This window comes from Balaenoptera physalus, assembly GCF_965194825.1.
Source record: "Balaenoptera physalus genome assembly, chromosome: 15".
Classification (NCBI taxonomy): Eukaryota; Metazoa; Chordata; class Mammalia; order Artiodactyla; family Balaenopteridae; genus Balaenoptera; species Balaenoptera physalus.
Genome location: NC_138894.1, coordinates 42,385,043 through 42,407,149, shown reverse-complemented (window position 1 = coordinate 42,407,149; position 22,107 = coordinate 42,385,043). Strand labels below are relative to the sequence as shown.

General features: G+C 41.5%; 1 protein-coding gene and 1 long non-coding RNA gene across 4 annotated transcripts in view; both read left to right on the top strand.

Moving 5' to 3' along the window:
- LOC309643722 overlaps positions 1-22,107 on the top strand; it is a 445,978-nt gene that overhangs the window by 25,079 nt on the left and 398,792 nt on the right. The window lies entirely within an intron of this gene.
- Positions 1-22,107, top strand: part of LOC309643696 (uncharacterized protein) — a 335,906-nt gene that overhangs the window by 11,021 nt on the left and 302,778 nt on the right. Inside the window, exons 1-2 of one of the 3 annotated variants that reach the window (XR_014253978.1) lie at positions 2,757-4,507; positions 11,757-11,994. The gene's annotated coding sequence lies outside the window, so the exon portion shown is untranslated. Of the gene's footprint in view, positions 1-2,756; positions 4,508-9,076; positions 11,995-22,107 lie in introns of those variants that run through there. The other 2 variants (XR_014253977.1, XR_014253979.1) reach the window with 2 other exon arrangements.

Genomic DNA, 22,107 nt, shown 5'->3' with positions numbered 1-22,107 from the left:
ATACGTGATTACTAGCAGTTGTACAATTCATGGAAAAAATGTGCATGCGGGTCTTTTAGGAAGTGTAAATAAAGCAGATAGATTTATGGAGGGGGGAAGTATGCCTTACACACCCAGCTCCTATATCAACAAATGTTGCCCTCAAGGTAAAATTTTAAAAAAATGTTCTAAGCTCGTATTAGTCACACCCATTTATTTTGGGCATAATTTGTGCACTATTTGGAAGTTGGCAAGAACAGGAATGTTAAGGCCAACATTTGGTCTTGCTTCAGGAGTTTCTATGAATATGAATGCCTGAAGTTTACATAGGCTTATGCCGTCTCTATAGCAACATGTGTTTGTTGTGAAAATCTCGCCTTTTAAAGTCAAGAATTTGTATGTTAACCGCAGATTCAACACGCTACCTAATTCTGGTGTTTTAAAACACTTTTAGGACTGTTGCATGTTCAATATTGGATTGGATTGGATTGGAGGGAGAGTTGATGGGTGTCCCTGGAAAATACACTCTCTCTGTTTCTCTCTCTGTCACTGAGAAGGGAAGCCCTTGCTTTTGGAAGTTAACCTTAACGTGCCCCCAGATGGAGCCAAATGAGTGGAACTTCAGTCCATGGAGCTGCTCTGGCAGATCTGAGAGCCCAGTTTGAAGCACCAAAGGACAAACGGTTGTTGATTGTAATTTTTCCACCGAGTGTTTAGAACTTGGGAAGACCTTGGGGAGTACATGTTCGGCTGGCCCTGCTCCTTCAGGGCCTGGAGAGCAGAAAAGGGCTGCATGGGCTCCAGCACGCACGAGGGAGAACAGCCCACATCTTTTTGGCACCCTGAGGCCCAGGGACTCACCTGTGCAGTTCCATCCCTGTCGGGCTTTTGTGTGGTGGTGGCTGTTCTTGCCCTTAATGGGATTCTTGATAGAATTCTAGTTAGATACCAGTTGTAGTTGGGAACTTGAGTGTATTTACTGGTTTCCCAGTGCTGGCTTTTGGCAAAATTTTGGTGTGCCTTATATCCACAGCCTCTGGGCTCTGATATCCTACTTCTTTTTTTTTAAATTAATTAATTAATTAATTTATTTTTGACTGTGTTGGGTCTTCGTTTCTGTGCGAGGGCTTTCTCTCTAGTTGCGGAAAGTGGGGGCCACTCTTCATCGCGGCGCGCGGGCCTCTCACTCTCGCGGCCTCTCTTGTTGCGGAGCACAGGCTCCAGACGCGCAGGCTCAGCAGTTGTGGCTCACGGGCCCAGTTGCTTCGCGGCATGTGGGATCCTCCCAGACCAGGGCTCGAACCCGTGTCCCCTGCATTGGCAGGCAGACTCTCCACCACTGCGCCACCAGAAAAGCCCCCTACTTCTTTTTAGTGATGCCCTTTCCTATCCTCAGTGCTTCCCAGGATCCTCAAACTCTCCCCTCCCTGACTTCAGAAGAGGAGAAGGTCAGCTCTTTTATGTTGCTGTGTAAGAGAGGAGTGCTTTTGGAGAGAGCAGTGGGCTTGGAACAAGAACTGGCTTCCACATTAGAATCTGGGACCTGCTTCTTAATAGTGATGTATCCATGGACGGTTTGCAGAAACTCTTAAGTCCTCCATTTTGGCATAAAGGAAAAGAAAATAGTGCCTGCTCGAGTAAGATAATGGATGTGACAGAGCTCTGTAAAATTTTCAGCACTTATTCAAACGCAAGTCTATTACTATCGCTTTAATGAGGAACGGCAAATAGCTTTCCATTCACATCCCAACTTTGTTCACTTGTCGGTAGCTGCTTGGAGTGTTGTGCTGAGAATTCTGAGAAGGTCTCACAAGGAGGAAAGTGCTGAGATTGACTGGTGATGCCCGTCGTTGGCACAGGGAGGCTGGAAGGGTGCTCTCCGGTGTACAGTGTTGGCACTCTTCGGCCCGTTGGCTTTTCAGCAGGGATAGAGAATACGAAATAAGGGCATAAATACTTACCAGTAAAATTTCAGGTGTCAGTGCACGGAGAAGGCATTATTTTGAGGAAGTAGACCTCGCAAAGCCCAGAATCAAGCATGTGTAGACTTCTGACTCTGTCTATGGAAGAGAACTCTCATATTATTTCCCAAGGCTGTTCTCCTGGTTGCGTGGTTAGGAAGATGCTAATAATTGGGACTAGCATTGCACCTTCCCTTTCTGTTGTTCCGTTGTTCAAAACGTCTCTTCCATACATCTTGACATTTGGTAATAAGATTCAGTTTAGCACTTGGCTCTTTGTTATTCTGTCCTGATCTCTAATGGTTTATTTAGTTTATTTTATTATTTTTTCATTGAGATATAGTTGACATATAACATTATATTAGTTTCACGTGTATAACATAATGATCTGATATTTGTATGTATTGCAAAATCATCACCACGATAAGTCTAGTTAACATTCATCTCCATACAGTTACAAAAAATTTTTTTTCTTGTGATGAGAACTTTTAAGGTCTACTCTCTTAGCAACTTTCAAATATGCAATCCAGGGCTTCCCTGGTGGCGCAGTGGTTAGGAATCCGCCTGCCAATGCAGGGGACACGGGTTCGTGCCCCGGTCCGGGAAGATCCCACATGCCGCGGAGCAGCTGGGCCCGTGAGCCACAACTACTGAGCCTGCGCGTCTGGAGCCTGTGCTCCGCAGCAGGAGAGGCCGCGATGGTGAGAGGCCCGCGCACCGCGATGAAGAGTGGCCCCCGCTCGCCGCAACTGGAGAAAGCCCTCGCACAGAAACGAAGACCCAACACAGCCATAAATAAAATAAATAAATAAATTTTAAAAATGCAATCCAGTATTATTAACTATCACCATGCTGTACATTACATGTAATTACTTTACATGTAAAGACTAATGATTTTTAGCTATATGTACACATTGATCTGTGAAACTATAAATTGTTTGAAGGGAGGGATTATGTCCTACGTTTTCTCTCCTCTTGATTCCTGGTCTAGAATAAGATATGTAATTATTTGCTTAGCAAATTCTGAATTGATCACTACATTTTTTCTTGTTATATGTACAACATGAATTTTGGAAAATTTGAAAAATAAAAAAGTGAAAGAATCAAGTAAAAATAGGTTATAATATTATAACTAGAGATAATTGCCATTACCATTTGGTGTTTCCCGCCAGCATTTTTTCCTAGGTGCATATTTAGATATAACTTCTAAAATAGGTGAGAGCATACTCCATATAATTATGTAATCTAGTTTTTCCTTTTATGCTGCATTATAAGTACGTCTCTGAATCTTTAAATGAGTCTTCATAAACAATAAAATGCTTAAATTTTAATTTTTAAAACTTCAACTGTTTATTAGTTTGTGACTTAAACAGTAATGCCCATTCATTGTCAAAAAACCCTTGAAAGATACAGAAAGATATGGAACGAAAAGTAAACAAGCGTCCTCCCCTCATCTACCTCATTCCCTCACTTCCTGTGGTCCCCTCCCCCCCTTTCCAAAAAATTTTATTTATTTATTTATTTATTTATGGCTGCATTGGATCTTCGTTGCTGCGTGTGGGCTTTCTCTAGTTGTGGTGAGCGGGGGCTACTCTTCGATGCGGTGCGCGGGCTTCTCATTGTGGTGGCTTCTCTTGTTGTGGAGTACGGGCTCTAGGGTGTGCGGGCTTCAGTAGTTGTGGCACACGGGCTCAGTAGTTGTGGCTCGCGGGCTCTAGAGCGCAGGCTCAGTAGTTGTGGCACACGGGCTTAGTTGCTCCGCGGCATGTGGGATCTTCCCGGACCAGGGTTAGAACCCGTGTCCCCTGCATTGGCAGGCAGATTCTTAACCACTGCACCACCAGGGAAGTTCCCCCTCCCCCTTTTTTAAAACAATTTCTTATGTTTCCTTCCAGACATTAATTTTATATTCGTTGACATATAAAATACGGTTCATATTATTCTTACAGTTTTTCAACATGACTTTTGCACTTATTATATCATGGAATATTTTATGTTACTGCATTCAAAGCCATCCCATTCTTTTAAACTGCTACAAAGTATTCCATTCTATGGAAATCTCATTCTTAACCAAAGTCTTATTGGTGGGTATTTGATGGTTTCCATTTTTTTGCTATTATAAACAGCACAGCATTGAACATCTTTACACATATATTTGTTTGCACAAGTGTGAGTGTTTATGTAGGATTAATTCCTAGAGTGAAAATTCTGGACTAAGGGGAGGGTTCACATTTAAAATATTGAAGGATAAGGAAAAATTGCCCTACAAAAATGTTTACCTATTACATTCTCACCAGCTACACGTGAGCTTTCTGGTTTCAAATATTATCAACAATATTTTCATAATGAGGAGGTCTAGGGTACCCTGACTACTGTTCCTTTAAAAATAATATTTCTTTGCTATTTTCACATGGATTATTTTTCCAGATGACCATGGAATCGTTTTGTCAAATTTCTACCCTCCCGACACAATGGACAAACAAAATCCTTTTTTGTGACTTGGATTAGGATTGTAACCAAAAGTGGGGTCCAGCTGCTCACTGCTCAAAAGCCAATAAAGAGGCAAGGTTGGTGGAAAGGAAAGTTTGCTTTATTTTGGATGCCGGCAACTGGTGGTGGTGGAGGGCGGACACCTGTCCAAAGGCTGACTCCCCCCCTCCTACAATCAGTGGGCAAGAGCTTTCATGGGCTGAGGGAGGGGGCTACATGCAGAAACAGTACAGGCAGCTCTGACAGTCATCTTGAAATTGGTCATTGGTGGTCTGACCAGCATCACCTTGATTGTTTTAGTGCAGTTAGTCTTCGGTTCCAGGGTCGGTTTGTTTCCATTTCTTTGAGGCCAGTTCTCGAAATTGTGGCAGCTTATGTCATGGCTACAGCCTGGTCATCATGTAGTTAACTTCTTCCACCTGGTGGGGCTTTCAGTATCTATAAGACAGCTCACAGGTTATGGCTCAGAATGTTACCTATAGCCCTTGAGAAGGAACTAAAGGTCTTTGACTATGCTTAATGACTGAACTATTATTATTTGGTCTCTTTTGACTGTTTTCCTTTGTTTCTGCATTTTCTCATTTCTCATTTCTTTGGCTAAGGTTTTTCCGCAGGCAAAAGGCAGTCAGGGGACATGGGGGGCATAGACCATAGGGTCCTGCTTCGTTTCAGGATGACATTTAATTTATAGAATAAGATGGAGAGAATTGACATCTTTACTGACACTTCTTATCCAAGACACAGTTTTTGTTTCCTTTTATTCAAACTTATTTTGTGTTTTTCAATAGAAGCAAGCATCATTCTTAAAAGCATTATGTATAATACTCTGTCTATGGATTAACTAGAATTTATGTGCTATTCCCTTATTGCTGAACTATCGGATCATTTCCCATCTCTTTCTAGATTTGGCAGTGCTGCTGTGAGCATCAGTGTGCTTTGCTTTTTGACTGAATTTTGCTGATTTCCTTCGAATATATTTCCAAAAGTGGATCAAAGGATCCGGGCATTTCAAAAGCTCTTGGTAGCTATTGGGAGATTGTGAATTTTTAGAAAGGCTCAAACAATCTACTTTCCTACAAGACGTATAAGAGTACCTATCTGGCTGAACCTTCACTAGCATTTCAAGTTAACATTAATAGAAACTTAGCTTTGATGGGAATGAGGTGTGCGGAGGAACACAGCAGTGTGTGACTGCCTCTGCCTGTCTTGTGAATAAATCTTTTCTTCTTTCCTCCTTTGCTGAATGTTTTCCCCCCAGTAGAGCCGCCAAGAGACAGTGTTCATACTTCACTAAGACTTTGGAGACATGTAGTTTAGTAAATTCTTAGGTCTTTTGGAAATTTCAATTGTCCATGGCCATCTAGGAATGGAGGGTAGATTTGGAGAGGTGTATTTCCTTTTTTGCTATGATAAAATTGTCTAATAGCAGATAAGACAGTTGAGGATCACTCCACCCCCTGCGACACACACAAGAATGACTGAGACCTTGCAAATTGTGCAGAGTAACTTGGGCTGGAGGTGGGCCAAGAGGGAGAGCGGTGCCCCAAAGGGCCTCTGGAACAGAAGGGTTCCTCCTGCTTTCCAATAGAAAATGTCAGTTGGATTCCCCATGCCTAGAACCCATTTTAACAAGCAGAATCCAAATTTACTAAGAAAGCCTGGGATGGACACCGGGGCAACCCTCCTCCTAAATGCTTCTTTGCTGTGGGGTTATCATTTACTCCTGTGTACTTTGGCAGACACTGAGCGTGGGAATTAGACACTTAGAATGCTCTCCTTCCATCTGAAAACCCGTTTTGTGGCCACAACCTTGCCGTAGAACCCCCACCATCAGGATTTTTTTGTGGGGTGGGTCATGCTTTTATAGGGCAGTGTCTTTCAGGGCAAGTCTATTAGGCTTGTAGGATGTTTTAATTGGGACAGCATAATTGTAGGGTGCTACAAGGGCCCTGGCAAGGGATACTTTATAAATCAGATTATTATGCTTAGCTGTGTTAACGGGCATTTATGTGCCTTAAATCCTTCATACAGCAATGGGATAATAGCCCTTAAGGCCATAGTTACTATTTTGGTTGGGCCCACTTGTAAAACTGGATCTTTTTATTGTGAAGCTGTTTTCAGTTAGAGGAGTACATAAAACCCTTTAGAAGACAGAATTTCAATTTTGTAGTTGCTGTCATAGAGTTTAAATGGTGTTCTACTATATATGTATGTGTGTAAAAATGTAAATATATATACATTTAATATATATATATATTTAAAAAGCTTAGAACCAAACAGTTAAAATTGTGCTCCTGAAGCAAGACTTCTTAATAATGGAGAGCTACACATCTTACTGGAATCTGGCTAAATGCACACCCTTTCTCCTGATCAGTAATAATTTTGAACTTTTGGGAGACAGATTCTCTTCGGTTTTGTAATGTCATTTCTCAGAGGTTCGGGTCCCCCTGGAAGACTGCAGCCTAGTGATGGGCAGCGGTGTGGAGGACGCAGGCTCTGTGGCTTACACTGGGGGCTTGAACACTCTGGCGTGTCTTGACGAGGTTTTGCACATCCAAGGCAGACAGAGTGCCTGGCTGGCTCAGTGGGAGGTCCTTGAATGGACTGTGGGCAGCTAGCCATGCTAGTTGGGCTGTGTAGATGTGGCTGGAACGGGATAAGACTGAAAACTGCACGACAAGGGCGATGGGTTATTTCCCAGATAGAGAGGTTCTGGGGCAGTGGGGAGGTCCCCCATTAACAGCAAACACCCGTGTCTGCCACTGATTCCCTTTATTTACAGTGAGAGGGCTGTCCCTCCCTTCCAAGAGCACACACCTGCGAACATCCGCTCCATTTTGAGGGAGGTGACTGGGAATATTCCCAGGAAGCTACTCTGGGGATGGAAACTTTGTCCTAGGTACCTGAGGACTGAGGAATCAGAGGATGGGACAAATTTCTCCTGGTCTTACTATGTACTTACAAAACTAAGTTTGGTGACTGTGGACTTGTTTCTTCTTTCTCTCTTCTCTCTGACGGTCTGTCCTCTTTCCGGTGCTGAATTTGTTAGTCTGAAGGACCAGCCATCGGTGTGGTTTCCACAGCCCTGCTCAGGCTGCTTCAGCCTCCCCTTCCCTACATACAACCCATCAGCCCCGTTCCCACATTCGCTCCCAACATTTCTCCTGTATGTGACCCCAGGCCTCTTGTCTGTCCTTTCCCTTCTTGTATATCTGCATCAGGCTATCTCTTCTTTGAAGATTGCTCTCACCACTCTGGGTGTTGCAGACATTAGTTATACCAGCTGTTTGGGGTTTATCCTTCCCCACCAGGTATTTATAAACCAAAGAGGCGGTGTTAAGAGTTTGTCTCCTGGAGGCGATGAGCCTGACCTGAGTCCTGCTTCTGTCCCCTGCTGGAAGTATCCTCCTGGATATGACAGTTCACCCCTCTGAGCCTCAGTTTCTCATGGAAGACTTGAACCTACCTCATTAATCATGAGGATTAAACATGATTCAAAGCTGTTAAAAGATCTTATCATGGTGGCAGTGGATAGAAAGCACTCAGGAAGAGTTACTTGCTATCCTTGTTGCTGTTATTATTATTTTGATAGACACGTCATGTCCTGACGTCATCATAAGGTCCTCGAGAGCTTCCTTGTATCCACCAGAGCACCTGGACCTGTGCCTACAGGTGATCTTCGGGGCGGGGGGTGTTGAGGACAGCACAGGCCTCATCTCCTCCCGGTGCTGACCCTTCGGTTTCTAGAACAAGATATTTGGCAGCCCAGAGGCCCTGCTGAGGTTCTTGGCAAATAAACAATAGCATGTTCTTTAGGAAGCAAGTAAGGTGACTTTCCATCGACCTGCAGTTTCCTCTGTGTGTGTGTGTGTGTGTCTGTGTCTGTGTCTGTGTGTGGTGGAGGGAGGTGAGTGTGGCAGGGAGATGAGGGCTTGCAGAGGTGGGGTGAACAACGGGGAGCTGGTTTCCCCTTTGTCTGTCCTGTAGCTTGCTGGTTTTGGAGGCCACATGGTTTAGGGGAAAGAGGACAATGCTAGAGTCAGAAGGCCAGGGATTTGGGGGCCCAATTCTGCCACTTGCCAGCTATGTAAGACTGGGAAATTCACAGTCTTTGGGGGCTGAAGTCTCCACACCTGTAAAGCTGTGCTATTGTACTTCTCAGGGCTGTGGAGGAACCCACTGAGGTAGTCCCTTGTACCTGCTGTGTGAAAAGTGACACAAATATTAGCTGTTGTAATCGGACATGTCCTGGTTGCATTAGTGTAGCTCAGTGATTCCCTTTTTTTTTTAAAGTTATTTATTTATTTATTTATTTTTGGCTGCTTTGGGTCTTCGTTGCTGCATGCGGGCTTTCTCTAGCTGTGGCGAGCGGGGCGGGCTCTTCTTCGTTGCATTGCGCAGGCTTCTTGCTGCGGTGGCTTCTCTTGTTGCAGAGCATGAGCTCTAGGTGCGTGGGCTTCAGTAGTTGCAGCATGTGGGCTCAGCTGTTGTGGCTCGTGGGCTCTAGAGTGCAGTCTCGGTAGTTGCGGCTCACGGGCTTAGTTGCTCTGCGGCATGTGGGATCTTCCTGGACCAGGGCTCGAATCCGTGTCCCCTGCATTGTCAGGCGGATTCTTAACCACTGAGCCACCAGGGAAGTCCTCAGTGATTCCCTTTTTCTTTGCCTTCCTGCCGTGTTCTTCTCTGCCTCTTTATTTGCCCTCTCTCTCCTTCTCCCTCTTCCATTGCTGGGGCAGATCTTTAGTCTGGAAGGAAACGGCAGAGGGAATGGAGCTCCAGATCTCTGGCTGGGTCCTCTGCGCTGCTCTCACTTGGGACATTTCCCTCACACCTTTCAGACGCCTCAGTGATGAAGTGGGATGATCCAAATCTGTGCTCAGAGTTCCTTCTCCCCTCATGCGCATTCCTCAGTGTTACTCTTTATCTCCCAGCTAGAGCATGTATTTGTTTGGGAGAAAAGATTATGGTTTGTATGGCTTTGTACAGAGGTGGGAACGTGGTAAGCAGTTAGTAATTGTTTCCTCAGTGGCACTGCTTGCTGGGGATGGATGAGAAAAACGGTACAAATATCCATATAGCCTGTGGATCATTAGACCCTGGAGGGCACGCTTGAGTGGTGGCCCAAAGGGACATGGGCTCAGGCTCCTGACCTCTCTTTTGCGTAGAGTATAGACTTGAGAGGTGGTCTCCAGGATGGAGAGGTGGGTGAGATCTAGCAGTGACTCGACAGACGAACACTTGTGGTTTTTTTTTCTTTTTTTGAAATATAAGTAGCAGAAACCATCCTATTGCTATTTAATAATTAATGAAGATATGTGTTTATAAAGACTAATCAGGAAAAAATATTTAATAAAAAATACAGATCTTTTCAAGAGAAACAGCTATAAATAGATATAAAAATAAGAGAACTAAATTATGAATAACTTCATCCTACTGAATTTGGAAACTCTATATGAAATGAGAACATTTAGAGAACACTATTAAATGCCTGTGTTGGTTAAAGGAGACACAGAAAAAAACTTGAATAAACAGGTAAGCACCAAAAATTGAAATAGCAATCAAAGACCTCCTCTCCAAAAAGGCACCTGGCTCAGACAGTTTTACAGTTCACTTCTAGCAACCTCAAAATAGAAAAGAGAAAACAACAAAAGCTGCCCCACTCATTTTTGAGTTGAATATAATCTTTATTCTAAAATTGGATGATGGCAATACAAGAAAAGAAAATTACTGACCTCTTTTGCTTATGATCACAGATATAAAAATCCTAGATAAAATATTGTAGGTTATCAACTGTTAGTAGTTAAAAATATAAATATATTGTCATTTGGGAGGTTTATTCAGAAATAAAAGAATGATTCAACATGGTAATATAATCAACACATTAATAGACTAAAGGAGAAAAAAAATCACATAATTATCTCAGTAGATTCAGAAAGGCATCTAATAAAGCTCAATACCTGTTTGTAATGAAAAACTTAAAGCACAAATTACACTTAGTGGAGAAAGTGCATTCCATTTAAGGTCAGAGAGACAAGACAAGGACCTCCATTATCATTCACTAGTGTTAGCACAGTACTGGGCTTCCTAGCCGAGACTATAAATAAAGAAAAAGAAATTAGAGGTGTGAATTAAAGGGGAAAGAATGAAACTGTCATTATTTGCAGATAATATGATCATTATATAGCAAAAGCAACAGATTGAACTATTAGAATTAAGCAAGGCTGTCAGATGCAAGATCAGCTTACGAATATCAATAGAATTTCTCAACACCAGCAAAAACAGATGAGAAAATATAATTTAAAAAAGAACAATATTCATGGCAGCAACCAAAACTATGAAATATTTAAGGATTAACAAAAAATAGATAAGACTTCTGTAGAAGAAATATTGAAAGTCTTAAAAGCTATAAAAGGAAGTCAGAAGAAATGGTCAGAGTAATTTCTATGTATTTGAGTGGGATGACCATATCACATTATGTTTATTCTCCCCAAATTAACTTATAAAGTCAAGGCAATCCCAAGAAAATTCCAGAAGGATTATTTTTTAAGAGTTTGATAAATGTGTTTTAAAAGTTGTATGGAAAAGTAAATGTTCATGAATAACTTACAAGTTTGCAAAAGGAGAATGAAGAGAGAGATCTTACCCTATCAGATATGGACACATTACTAGCTGTAATGTGGCCAAAAAACAGAGAAACAGAACAGTGTAACAGAGAGCTCAACAGCAGACCATGTGTATAAAGGAACTTCTGAAATGATAAAGATGAGTTGCTAATAAAATTGGATCCTGTGGCCAATTCGATTCCCAAAGATGATTGCAACATTCTCTCCGCTCCCACATATGCTTTTTTTTTTTTAAATTAATTTTTTTTATTTAGTTTTGGCTGTGTTGGGTCTTCGTCTCTGTGCGAGGGCTTTCTCCAGTTGCGGCGAGCGGGGGTCACTCTTCATAGCAGTGCGCGGGCCTCTCACTATCGCGGCCTCTCTTGTTGCAGAGCACAGGCTCCAGACACGCAGGCTCAGTAGTTGTGGCTCATGGGCCTAGTTGCTCCGCGGCAAGTGGAATCTTCCCAGACCAGGGCTCGAACCCGTGTCCCCTGCATTGGCAGGCAGATTCTCAACCACTGCGCCACCAGGGAAGCCCCCCACATATGCTTTTTTACAATGTGACTTTGACACTTTTCCCATTGAAAGGTGGCTTATATGTTTCCTCCCTTGATTCTGGGCAGGTTTTGACTACAGTGGAAGTAATGCTTAGTGATTTCTGATGCTGGATGATATAAAGTGGTACAGCCTTTGACTTTTTTCTTTTTTTCTTGGAACTTAGCCACCATAATGTGAGGAAGCCCGAACAGTCTGTGACAATCAAGGGGCAAGTTGGAAGGAACTGCATCCTCCAGCCCTCAGCCTTGGTTGAACTCCCAGCTGACAGCCAGCCACATGAACTTGCCAGCCGTAAGTGAGCCATCTTGCAAACACATCCTTCAGCCCCAGGCAAGTCATCTCAGCTGCCACTCCACGGCACAAAGATGAATCATCCTTGCTAATCCCTACCTACAATGCAGGTATGTGAGCAATATAAATGTTTGTTTTAGTTTTAAGCCACTACATTTTAGAGCATTTTGCTATACATTGGTTTTTTAAACAGCTCTCTGGCTCACACCATATACAGATATTGACTCTACATCATTAAAGGTAAAACAGTACAGTTTGTAAAACATTATGTAGGAGAACATCTTTGGACATAGGAATGGGGAAAGATTTCTTAAGCAAAACCTCAATTGCACAAATCATAATTGAAAAATTGGTGAATTTAATTAAATAGAAATTAAATAATTCTGCCCAATGAGGAATTGATAAAGTTAACAGACAGATAATAGTTTGGAAGAAGATGTTTATAAAGTATCAAATTCTAAAGGTCTAATATTTGAAATTTACAAGGAGCTGTTGCAAATCAGTAAGAAAAAGATAGGAACCTCTATGAAAAAGCGGGCAAAGGGATAGAAATTGGGTAGTTCACAAGGAAACCCATTTGACTAAAAAGCATATGAAGATGTTAAAACTCACTAGTAATTAGAGAAATAAAAATAAAAATAATAAGATATTATGTTATACCCATCAGGCTGGCAGCACTTGGAAAGCTGAGAGTGTTAGTGTCCTAAGGCAGCTGTATCAAAGTACAAAAGACCAGGTGGCTTAAATAACATGGATTTATTATCTCCTAGTTCTGGAAGCTAGAAGTTCAAAATCAAGGTGTTGGCAGGGCTGGTTCCTTCTGAGGACTGTGAGGGAGTATCTGTTCCATCCCTTTCTCCTAGCTTCTGGTGGTTTGCTGGCAACCTTTGGCATTACTTGGCTTAGAGATGCATCACTCCAATCTCTGCCTTCATCTTCACATGACATTCTCCCCACATCTTTCTCTTTACATTGTCTTCACGCTGTTTCTCTGTCTCTGTGTCCAAATTTCCCCTTTGTATAAGGACACCAGTCATATTGGATTAAGACCCACCCTAATGACTTTATCTTAACTTGACTGCATCTGCAAAGAACTTATATCCAATTATGGTCACTTTCTGAGCTACTGGGGGCTAGCTCTTCAGCATATGATTTTGGGGACACATTTCAATCTATAACACTGAATATTGCTCAGTGTTGGTGAGGATGCCCCAGAAGCCCTCAGGTATGGTTGATGAGAGAAGGGATGGGGGCAGCTTCTTTAGGTAGCACCCTGGCAGTACTTGCACTCACACCACATGATTTAACTTTCCTGCTTCTGGGCATACGTGCCTGAGAATTTCCCACATAGATCTGTAAGGAATCTGTATGAGGATGTTCATCGCAGCATGGTTGAGGGAGTGGGGAGCTGGAAGCCTCCTGGTTGTCCATCCTTAGGGTCTGGATATGTAAAATCTAGTGGCTACAGATTATGGAATACTTTGCAGCATTTAGGAGAAATGGACTAGATGCATGCTTGTCAATATGAATAAATCTTGAAACCATCAGGGATAGGATAATATCTAAAACCTGAGAACATACCATTTCTATATATTAAAATACACGCATGCAAGAAAACAGTCAAAGAATACATACATACAGACACAAAAAATTGTGTATCGTAGGGAGGGAAGTTGGGCTGGGGAACGGAGATGAAAGGAAATTATAAAAAAAGTGAGAAGAGTTGTGTGTGGACCCAAAGCAATAATGTTTTGTGAACTGAGGAATCTGATCAACCCACCTTCAGTCCTAAAACACAAACATCTCCCCACTAAATACTCCACTTGCACTAACTTAATGCTTGCCCTGGGAGACGTTTTCTCATGTTACTGCTCTTATTCTGTTTGAAAGTACTTTCCTCCTATAGGGAGTCTTAGGATCTTAGGGTTGGAAGAACTCTTCCCTTCAATAGCATCTCCTTGTTGAGTGAGATATAAGAGAAGCAAGATGCACTTCCTGTCTTCAGGCCAATTCATCTAGATGGGGAGAAAACATGCTCAAGAAACAATTAGATAATGACCCAAGACAGTGCGTAATTAAGTGTAAAGATACATGGGGCAAGCCTGCGACCAACAAAGGCAGAGGTGCTGCTGGGGAAGAACAGGATGTCTGCTCAGGATAAAAACAGACATATGGCATTTTATTGACTTCAGAAGAATTTAAGTGGAGCCACAGGATTTCCCTGGCCCCTGAGCTTGCTGCCCGTTGCCAGGAGTTGTGGATTTCCAGCTGTGCTGCCAGGAGGCTCAGAGGTTGCCCTGACCTGCCTCTGGTGAAGGCGGCCAGCAGGAGGGAGGTGCTCTGAATTTACCACCCAGCTTCAACCAGATTTGTTTTACATGAATCCAGGGCTCTAGATTAAGATGTTGCCTGAAGACAATTTTTCCGTGTTAAAAAGTTTGAAAACAAGAGACCTACAGAATAAAGTCCCAGTGGCTCAGTGGGTGTACGGGGCCCAGCCTCCCTGATCTGGCTCTCACTGACCTTGTGGGCCTCTTCTGATCCCCGAAACTGCAATTTTCTGGAGACCTCCTTGTTCTTACTCAGCCTCTGTCTGCTGAGTGAATTTCTCGCATCTTTCAAGGTATAGCTCAAGTGTCTTTTTCTCTTTGGACCCCCTCCTCATCAATCAACTTCCCCCAATCACAGCACATCCCTTCCTCCCTTATTAAAGCACTCACTACACACGGTGCTGTGACTGTCTTTGCATCAGGCTATGAGCGTCCCATCCCAAAGGTTGAAGGCTAACTTCTCCATCTTTGCGGCTTCAGCATCCAGAAAGGTACCTGGCACATAATAAGTGATAAGTGAACACCTGTTGAGGGAATGTGTGACTGATACACGTGTGCCTGTTACATTTTTAAAGACTTAAAAACCCTAAGAAGATTATGTGGCAGAGACTGTATGTGGCTTGTAAAGCCTAAAATATTTACTATCTGACCCTTTACAGAAAAATTTGCTGCTCCCTTGGGACTCTATCAGAAGACACAATGCCAAGGTCATGGGATTCTATAGACTGTGAGGAGCCGACAGCACTGGTTAACACCTACTAATTGACACTTAGCTAACATAATAGCTCTTATTATATGCCAGGCACTGTTCTAAGCACTCTACATATATCAACTCATTTAATTCTCCTCTAAACCCTGTGAGGTAGGTACTATTATAAGCCCCATTTTACTGAAGAGGAAAATGAGGCACAGGAAGTTTGACTTGGCCAAGGTCCCTCAGTGGCTTTTCTTTTTTTAAAATTTTATTTAATTTATTTTTTTATACAGCAGGTTCTTATTAGTCATCCATTTTATACATATTAGTGTATACATGTTAATCCCAACCTCCCAATTCATCACACCACCACCATCCCCCCCCCCCGCCGCTTTCCCCCCTTGGTGTCCATACGTTTTTTCTCTACTTCTGTGTCTCAATTTCTGCTCTGCAAACCGGTTCATCTGTACCATTTTCTAGGTTCCACATATGTGCGTTAATATACGATATTTGTTTTTCTCTTTCTGACTTACTTCACTCTGTATGACAATCTCTAAGTCCATCCACGTCTCCACAAATGACCCAATTTCGTTCCCTTTTATGGCTGAGTAATATTCCATTGTATATATGCACCACATCTTCTTTATCCATTTGTCTCTCGATGGACCTGGCTATTGTAAATACTGCTGCAATGAACATTGGAGTGCATGTGTCTTTTTGAATTATGGTTTTCTCTGGGTATATGCCCAGTAGTGGGATTGCTGGATCATATGGTAATTCGATTTTTAGTTTTTTAAGGAACCTCCATACTGTTCTCCATAGTGGCTGTATCAATTTACATTCCCACCAACAGTGCAAGAGGGTTCCCTTTCCTCCACACCCTCTCCAGCATTTGTTGTTTGTAGATTTTCTGATGATGGCCATTCTAACTGGTGTGAGGTGATACCTCATTGTAGTTTTGATTTGCATTTCTCTAATAATTAGTGATGTTGAGCAGCTTTTCATGTGCTTCTTGGCCATCTGTATGTCTTCTTTGGAGAAATGTCTATTTAGGTCTTCTGCCCATTTTTGGATTGGGTTGTTTGTTTTTTTAATATTGAGCTGCATGAGCTGTTTATATATTTTGGACATTAATCCTCTGTCCGATGATTCGTTTGCAAATATTTTCTCCCATTCTGAGAGTTGTCTTTTCGTCTTGTTTGTAGTTTCCTTTGCTGTGCAAAAGCTTTTACATTTCATTAGGTCCCATTTGTTTATTTTTGTTTTTATTTCCGTTACTCTAGGAGGTGGATAAAAAAATGTCTTGCTGTGATTTATGTCAAAGAGTGTTCTTCCTATGTTTTCCTCTAAGAGTTTTATAGCGTCTGGTCTTACATTTAGGTCTCTAATCCATTTTGAGTTTATTTTTGTGTGTGGTGTTAGGGAGTGTTCTAATCTCATTCTTTTACATGTAGCTGTCCAGTTTTCCCAGCACTACTTATTGAAGAGACTGTCTTTTCTCCATTTTATATCCTTGTTTCCTTTGTCATAGATTAGTTGACCATAAGTATGTGGGTTTATCTCTGGGTTTTCTATCCTGTTCCATTGATGTATATTTCTGTTTTTGTGCCAGTACCATATTGTCTTGATTACTGTAGCTTTGTAGTATAGTCTGAAGTCAGGGAGTCTGATTCCTCCAGCTCCATTTTTTTCCCTCAAGACTGCTTTGGCTATTTGGGGTCTTTTGTGTCTCCATACAAATTTTAAGATTTTTTGTTCTAGTTCTGTAAAAAATGCCATTGGTAATTTGATAGGGATTGCATTGAATCTGTAGATTGCTTTGAGTGGTATAGTCATTTTCACAATATTGCTTCTTCCAATCCAAGAACATGGTATATCTCTCCATCGCTTGGCATCATCTTTAATTTCTTTCATCAGTGTCTTATAGTTTTCTGCATACAGGTTTTTTTGTCTCCCTAGGTAGGTTTATTCCTTGGTATTTTATTCTTTTTGTTGCAATGGTAAATGGGAGTTTCCTAAATTTCTCTTTCAGATTTTTCATCATTAGTGTATAGGAATGCAAGAGATTTCTGTGCATTACTTTTGTATCCTGCTACATTACCAAATTCATTGATTAGCTCTAGTAGTTTTCTGGTGGCATCTTTAGGATTCTCTATGTATAGTATCATGTCGTCGGCTAACAGTGACAATTTTACTTCTTCTTTTCCAATTTATATTCCTTTTATTTCTTTTTCTTCTCGGATTGCCGTGGCTAGGACTTCCAAAACTATGTTGAATAATAGTGGTGAGAGTGGACATCCTTGTCTTGTTCCTGATCTTAGAGGAAATGCTTTCAGTTTTTCACTATTGAGAATGATGTTTGCTGTGGGTTTGTCATATATGGCCTTTATTATGTTGAAGTAAGTTCCCTCTATGCCCACTCTCTGGAGGATTTTTTATCATAAATGGGTGTTGAATTTTGTTAAAAGCTTTTTCTTCATCTATTGACATGATCATATGGTTTTTATTCTTCAATTTGTTAATATGGTGTGTCACATTGATTGATCTGCGTATATTGGAGATTCCTTCCATCTCTGGGATAAATCCCACTTGTTCATGGTGTATGATCCTTTTAATGTGTTGTTGGATTCTGTTTGCTAGTATTTTGTTGAGGAGTTTTGCATCTATATTGATCAGTGATATTGGTCTGTAATTTTCTTTTTTTGTAGTATCTTTGTCTGGTTTTGGTATCAGGGTGATGGTGGCCTCATAGAATGAGTTTTGGAGTGTTCCTTCCTCTGCAATTTTTTGGAAGAGTTTGAGAAGGATGGATGTTAGCTCTTCTCTAAATGTTTGATAGAATTTACCTGTGAAGCGATCTGGTCCTGGACTTTTTGTTTGTTGGAAGATTTTTAATCACAGTTTCAATTTCATTACTTGTGATTGGTCTGTTCATATTTTCTATTTCTTCTTGGTTCAGTCTTGGAAGGTTATACCTTGCTAAGAATTTGTCCATTTCTTCCAGGTTATCCATTTTATTGGCATAGAGTTGCTTGTAGTAGTCTCTTAGGATGCTTTGTTTTTCTGTGGTGTCTGTTGTAACTTCTCCTCTTTCATTTCTAATTTTATCGATTTGAGTCCTCTCCTTCTTTTTCTTGATGAGTCTGGCTAATGGTTTATCAATTTTGTTTATCTTCTCAAAGAACCAGCTTTTACTTTTATTGATCTTTGCTATTGTTTTCTTTGTTTCTATTTCATTTATTTCTGCTCTGATCTTTATGATTTCTTTCCTTCTGCTAACTTTGGGTTTTGTTTTTTCTTCTTTTTCTAGTTCCTTTAAGTGTAAGGTTAAATTGTTTATTTGAGATTTTTCTTGTTTCTTGAGGTAGGCTTGTATAGCTATATACTTCCCTCTTAGAACTGCTTTTGCTGCCTCCCATAAGCTTCGGATCATCGTGTTTTCATTGTCATTTGTCTCTAGGTATTTTTTTATTTCCTCTTTGATTTCTTTAGTGATCTCTTGGTTATTTAGTAACATATTGTTTAGCCTCCATGTGTTTGTGTTTTTTACGGTTTTTTCCCCTGTAATTGATTTCTAATCTCATAGCGTTGTGGTCAGAAAAGATGCTTGATATGATTTCAATTTTCTTAAATTAACTGAGGCTTGTTTGTGACCCAAGATGTGATCTATCCTGGAGAATGTTCCATGCGCACTTGAGAAGAAAGTGTAATCTGCTGTTTTTGGATGGAATGTCCTATAAATATCAATTAAATCTATCTGGTCTGTTGTGTCATTTAAAGCTTGTATTTCCTTACTAATTTTCTGTTTGGATGATCTGTCAATTGGTGTAAGGGAGGTGTTAAAGTCCCCCACTATTATTGTGTTACTGTTGATTTCCTCTTTTAGAGCTGTTAGCAGTTGCCTTATGTATTGAGGTGCTCCTATGTTGGGTGCATATATATTTATAATTGTTATATCTTCTTCTTGGATTGAACCCTTGATCATTATGTAGCATCCTTCCTTGTCTCTTGTAACAGTCTTTATTTTAAAGGCTATTTTATCTGATATGAGTATTGCTACTCCAGCTTTCTTTTGATTTCCATTTGCATGGAATATCTTTTTCCATCCCCTCACTTTCAGTCTGTATGTGTCCCTAGGTCTGAAATGGGTCTTTTGCAGACAGCATATATATGGGTCTTGTTTTTGTATCCATTCAGCAAGCCTCTGTCTTTGGTTGGAGCATTTAATCCATTCACGTTTAAGGTAATTATCGATATGTATGTTCCTATGACCATTTTCTTAATTGTTTTGGGTTTGTTTCTGTAGTTCCTTTACTTCTCTTGTGTTTCCCACTTAGAGAAGTTCCTTTAGCATTTTTTGTAGAGCTGGTTTGGTGGTGCTGAATTCTCTTAGCTTTTGCTTGTCTGTAAAGCTTTTGATTTCTCCATGAATCTGAATGAGATCCTTGCTGAGTAGAGTAACCTTGGTTGTAGGTTCTTCCCTTCCATCACTTTAAGTATATCATGCCACTCCCTTCTGGCTTGTAGAGTTTCTGCTGAGAAATCAGCTGTTAATGTTATGGGAGTTCCCTTGTATGTTATTTGTCATTTTTTCCTTGCTGTTTCAATAATTTTTCTTTGTCTTTAATTTTTGCCAGTTTGATTACTATGTGTCTTGGTGTGTTTCTTCTTGGGTTTATCCTGTATGGGACTCTCTGCGCTTCCTGGACTTGGGTGGCTATTTCCTTTCCCACATTAAGGAAGTTTTCAACTATAATCTCTTCAAATATTTTCTTGGGTCCTTTCTCTTTCTCTTCTCCTTCTGGGACCCCTGTAATGCAAATGTTGTTGTGTTTACTGTTGTCCCAGAGGTCTCTTAGGCCGTCTTTATTTCTTTTCATTCTTTTTTCTTTATTGTGTTCCACAGCAGTGAATTTCACCATTCTGTCTACCCGGTCATTATCCGTTCTTCTGCCTCAGCTTTTCTGCTATTGATTCCTTCTAGTGTATTTTTCATTTCAGTTATTGTATTGTTCATCTATGTTTGTTTGTTCTTTAATTCTTTTAGATCTTTGTTAAACATTTCTTGCATCTTCTCGATCTTTGCCTCCATTCTTTTTCCGAGGTCCTGAATCATCTTCACTGTCAGTATTCTGAATTCTTTTTCTGGAAGATTGCCTATCTCCATTTCATTTAGTTTTTTTTCTGGGGTTTTATCTTGTTCCTTCATCTGGTACACAGCCCTCTGCCTTTTCATCTTGTCTATCTTTCTGTGAATGTGGTTTTTGTTCTACAGGCTGCAGGATTGTAGTTCTTCTTGCTTCTGCTGTCTGCCCTCTGATGGATCAGGCTCTCTAAGAGGCTTGTGGAAGTTTCTTAATGGAAGGGACTGGTCTCTCAGTAGCTTTTCTTTAACTGGACCTGAGAATTAGCAGAGTATGGTGGTCAGGAAGAATGTTCTTTTGGCCTCCAGTCTGGTTTGACTCTTGGCTCCACAACTTACCTGAGTGTCTAGGTGTAGAGTGCTCAGCTATTACAGCATGGGGACGAGATAAATACTCCCTCTTCTTATTGTGATGCTGCACAAGTCACACTGTCAAATACCTCGTGTTACTCTAATGGAATAGAGAATATGATTCACTACAATTGGTGAAAAGCAGTCAGATTGGGAGGAGAATGGTGCCCCTCAGAGCTCTGTGCCTGTTGGGGGGGCAGTCATAGTTACTAAGTGTGATATATAAGTGAAGGGGGTATGGAGTGAATGGGGGTAGTGAGAGGATAAGGAAGTAGGATCTGTGCGTGTGTGTGCATGCACATACATGTGCATATGTGTGACGGGGAGAGAGGGAGAATATGGGAGAGAGAAAGAGCGTGTGTATGTGTTCAGCCTTTAACGTAAGTGTAAAACTTGAGAGGCAGAATGAGATGTCTAAGGAGGGTTGATTGGGAAGATTTCTGGGTGAAGCACCTGCATAAAACTTTATAAGAAAACTCCACACTGACACTGTTTTTCAAAGCTTCTGGAGTCATCTTTGTGTTTTCTTTGAATGATCTTTATATTGAGACTGGGTCACATGGGGGCCAGGATTTACATGGGTTACGTTATGTATCAACTGAAGTCAGTAACTAGTACTAGTCTCTCCACATATGATCCCATATGGGTATAAAGTTCCTTTTAGCCCAGGACATTGGCAGCAATATCTGAAAAGCATTCTAGAAACAGACTGGTTGAGAGCAAATGACAAGAGTTACTTCTAGAACTTCTGCCAGATGTGAAAGGTGCTGGAATATCTTTCAATCTCCAAGAGGAGTCACAGGCATCCAGTGATGGAACCAATTTGTACCACTTTGCAAGAGCCAACTGTGTGTAGATATTTCCAGCTCTGCCCTTCAGCGACATCCCACTGGTAGCTTGAAATTGGCCGTGACAGAGGAATTCATATCATGGAAATTAGCAAATGCTACAAATCAGAGGTTTTTTTCTCACTCAAGCTGGTTGTTAAATATCTACCAGCATACCACTTCAGGCAGCGGATTTCTCTCTCCTTTCAGTTTCAGAATTTCTTTTATTACCTAAGAGTATAAAGATCTTGAGAGAGACCTTTAAGATGGCAGAGGAGTAAGATGTGGCGATCACCTTCCTTCCCACAAATACATCTACAAAAATACATGTACATGTGGAACACAAATACATCTACAAAAATACATCTACATGTGGAACAACTCCTATAGAACACCTACTGAATGCTGGCAGAAGACCTCAGACTTCCCAAAAGGGAAGAAAATCACCATGTACCTGGGTAGGGCAAAAGAAAAAAGAAAAAACAGAGGCAAAAGAATAGGGATGGGACCTGCACCACTGGGAGGGAGCTGTGAAGGAGGAAAAGTTTCCACACACTAGGAAGCCCCTTCGGGGGAACAAGGGTGGGGGGAAGCTTCGGAGCCACAGAGAAGAGCGCAGCAACAGGGGTGCAGAGGGCAAAGCGGAGAGATTCCCACACAGAGGATCCGTGCCGACCAGCACTCACCAGCCTGAGAGGCTTGTCTGCTCACCTGCTGGGGTGGGTGGGGGCCGGGAGCTGAGGCTCGGGCTTCAGAGGTAAGACCCCAGGGTGAGGGCTGGGGTTGGCTGCATGAAGACAGCCTGAAGGGAGCTAGTGCGCCACAGCTAGCTGGGAGGGAGTCCGGGAGGAAGTCTGGACTCGCTGGAGAGGCAAGAG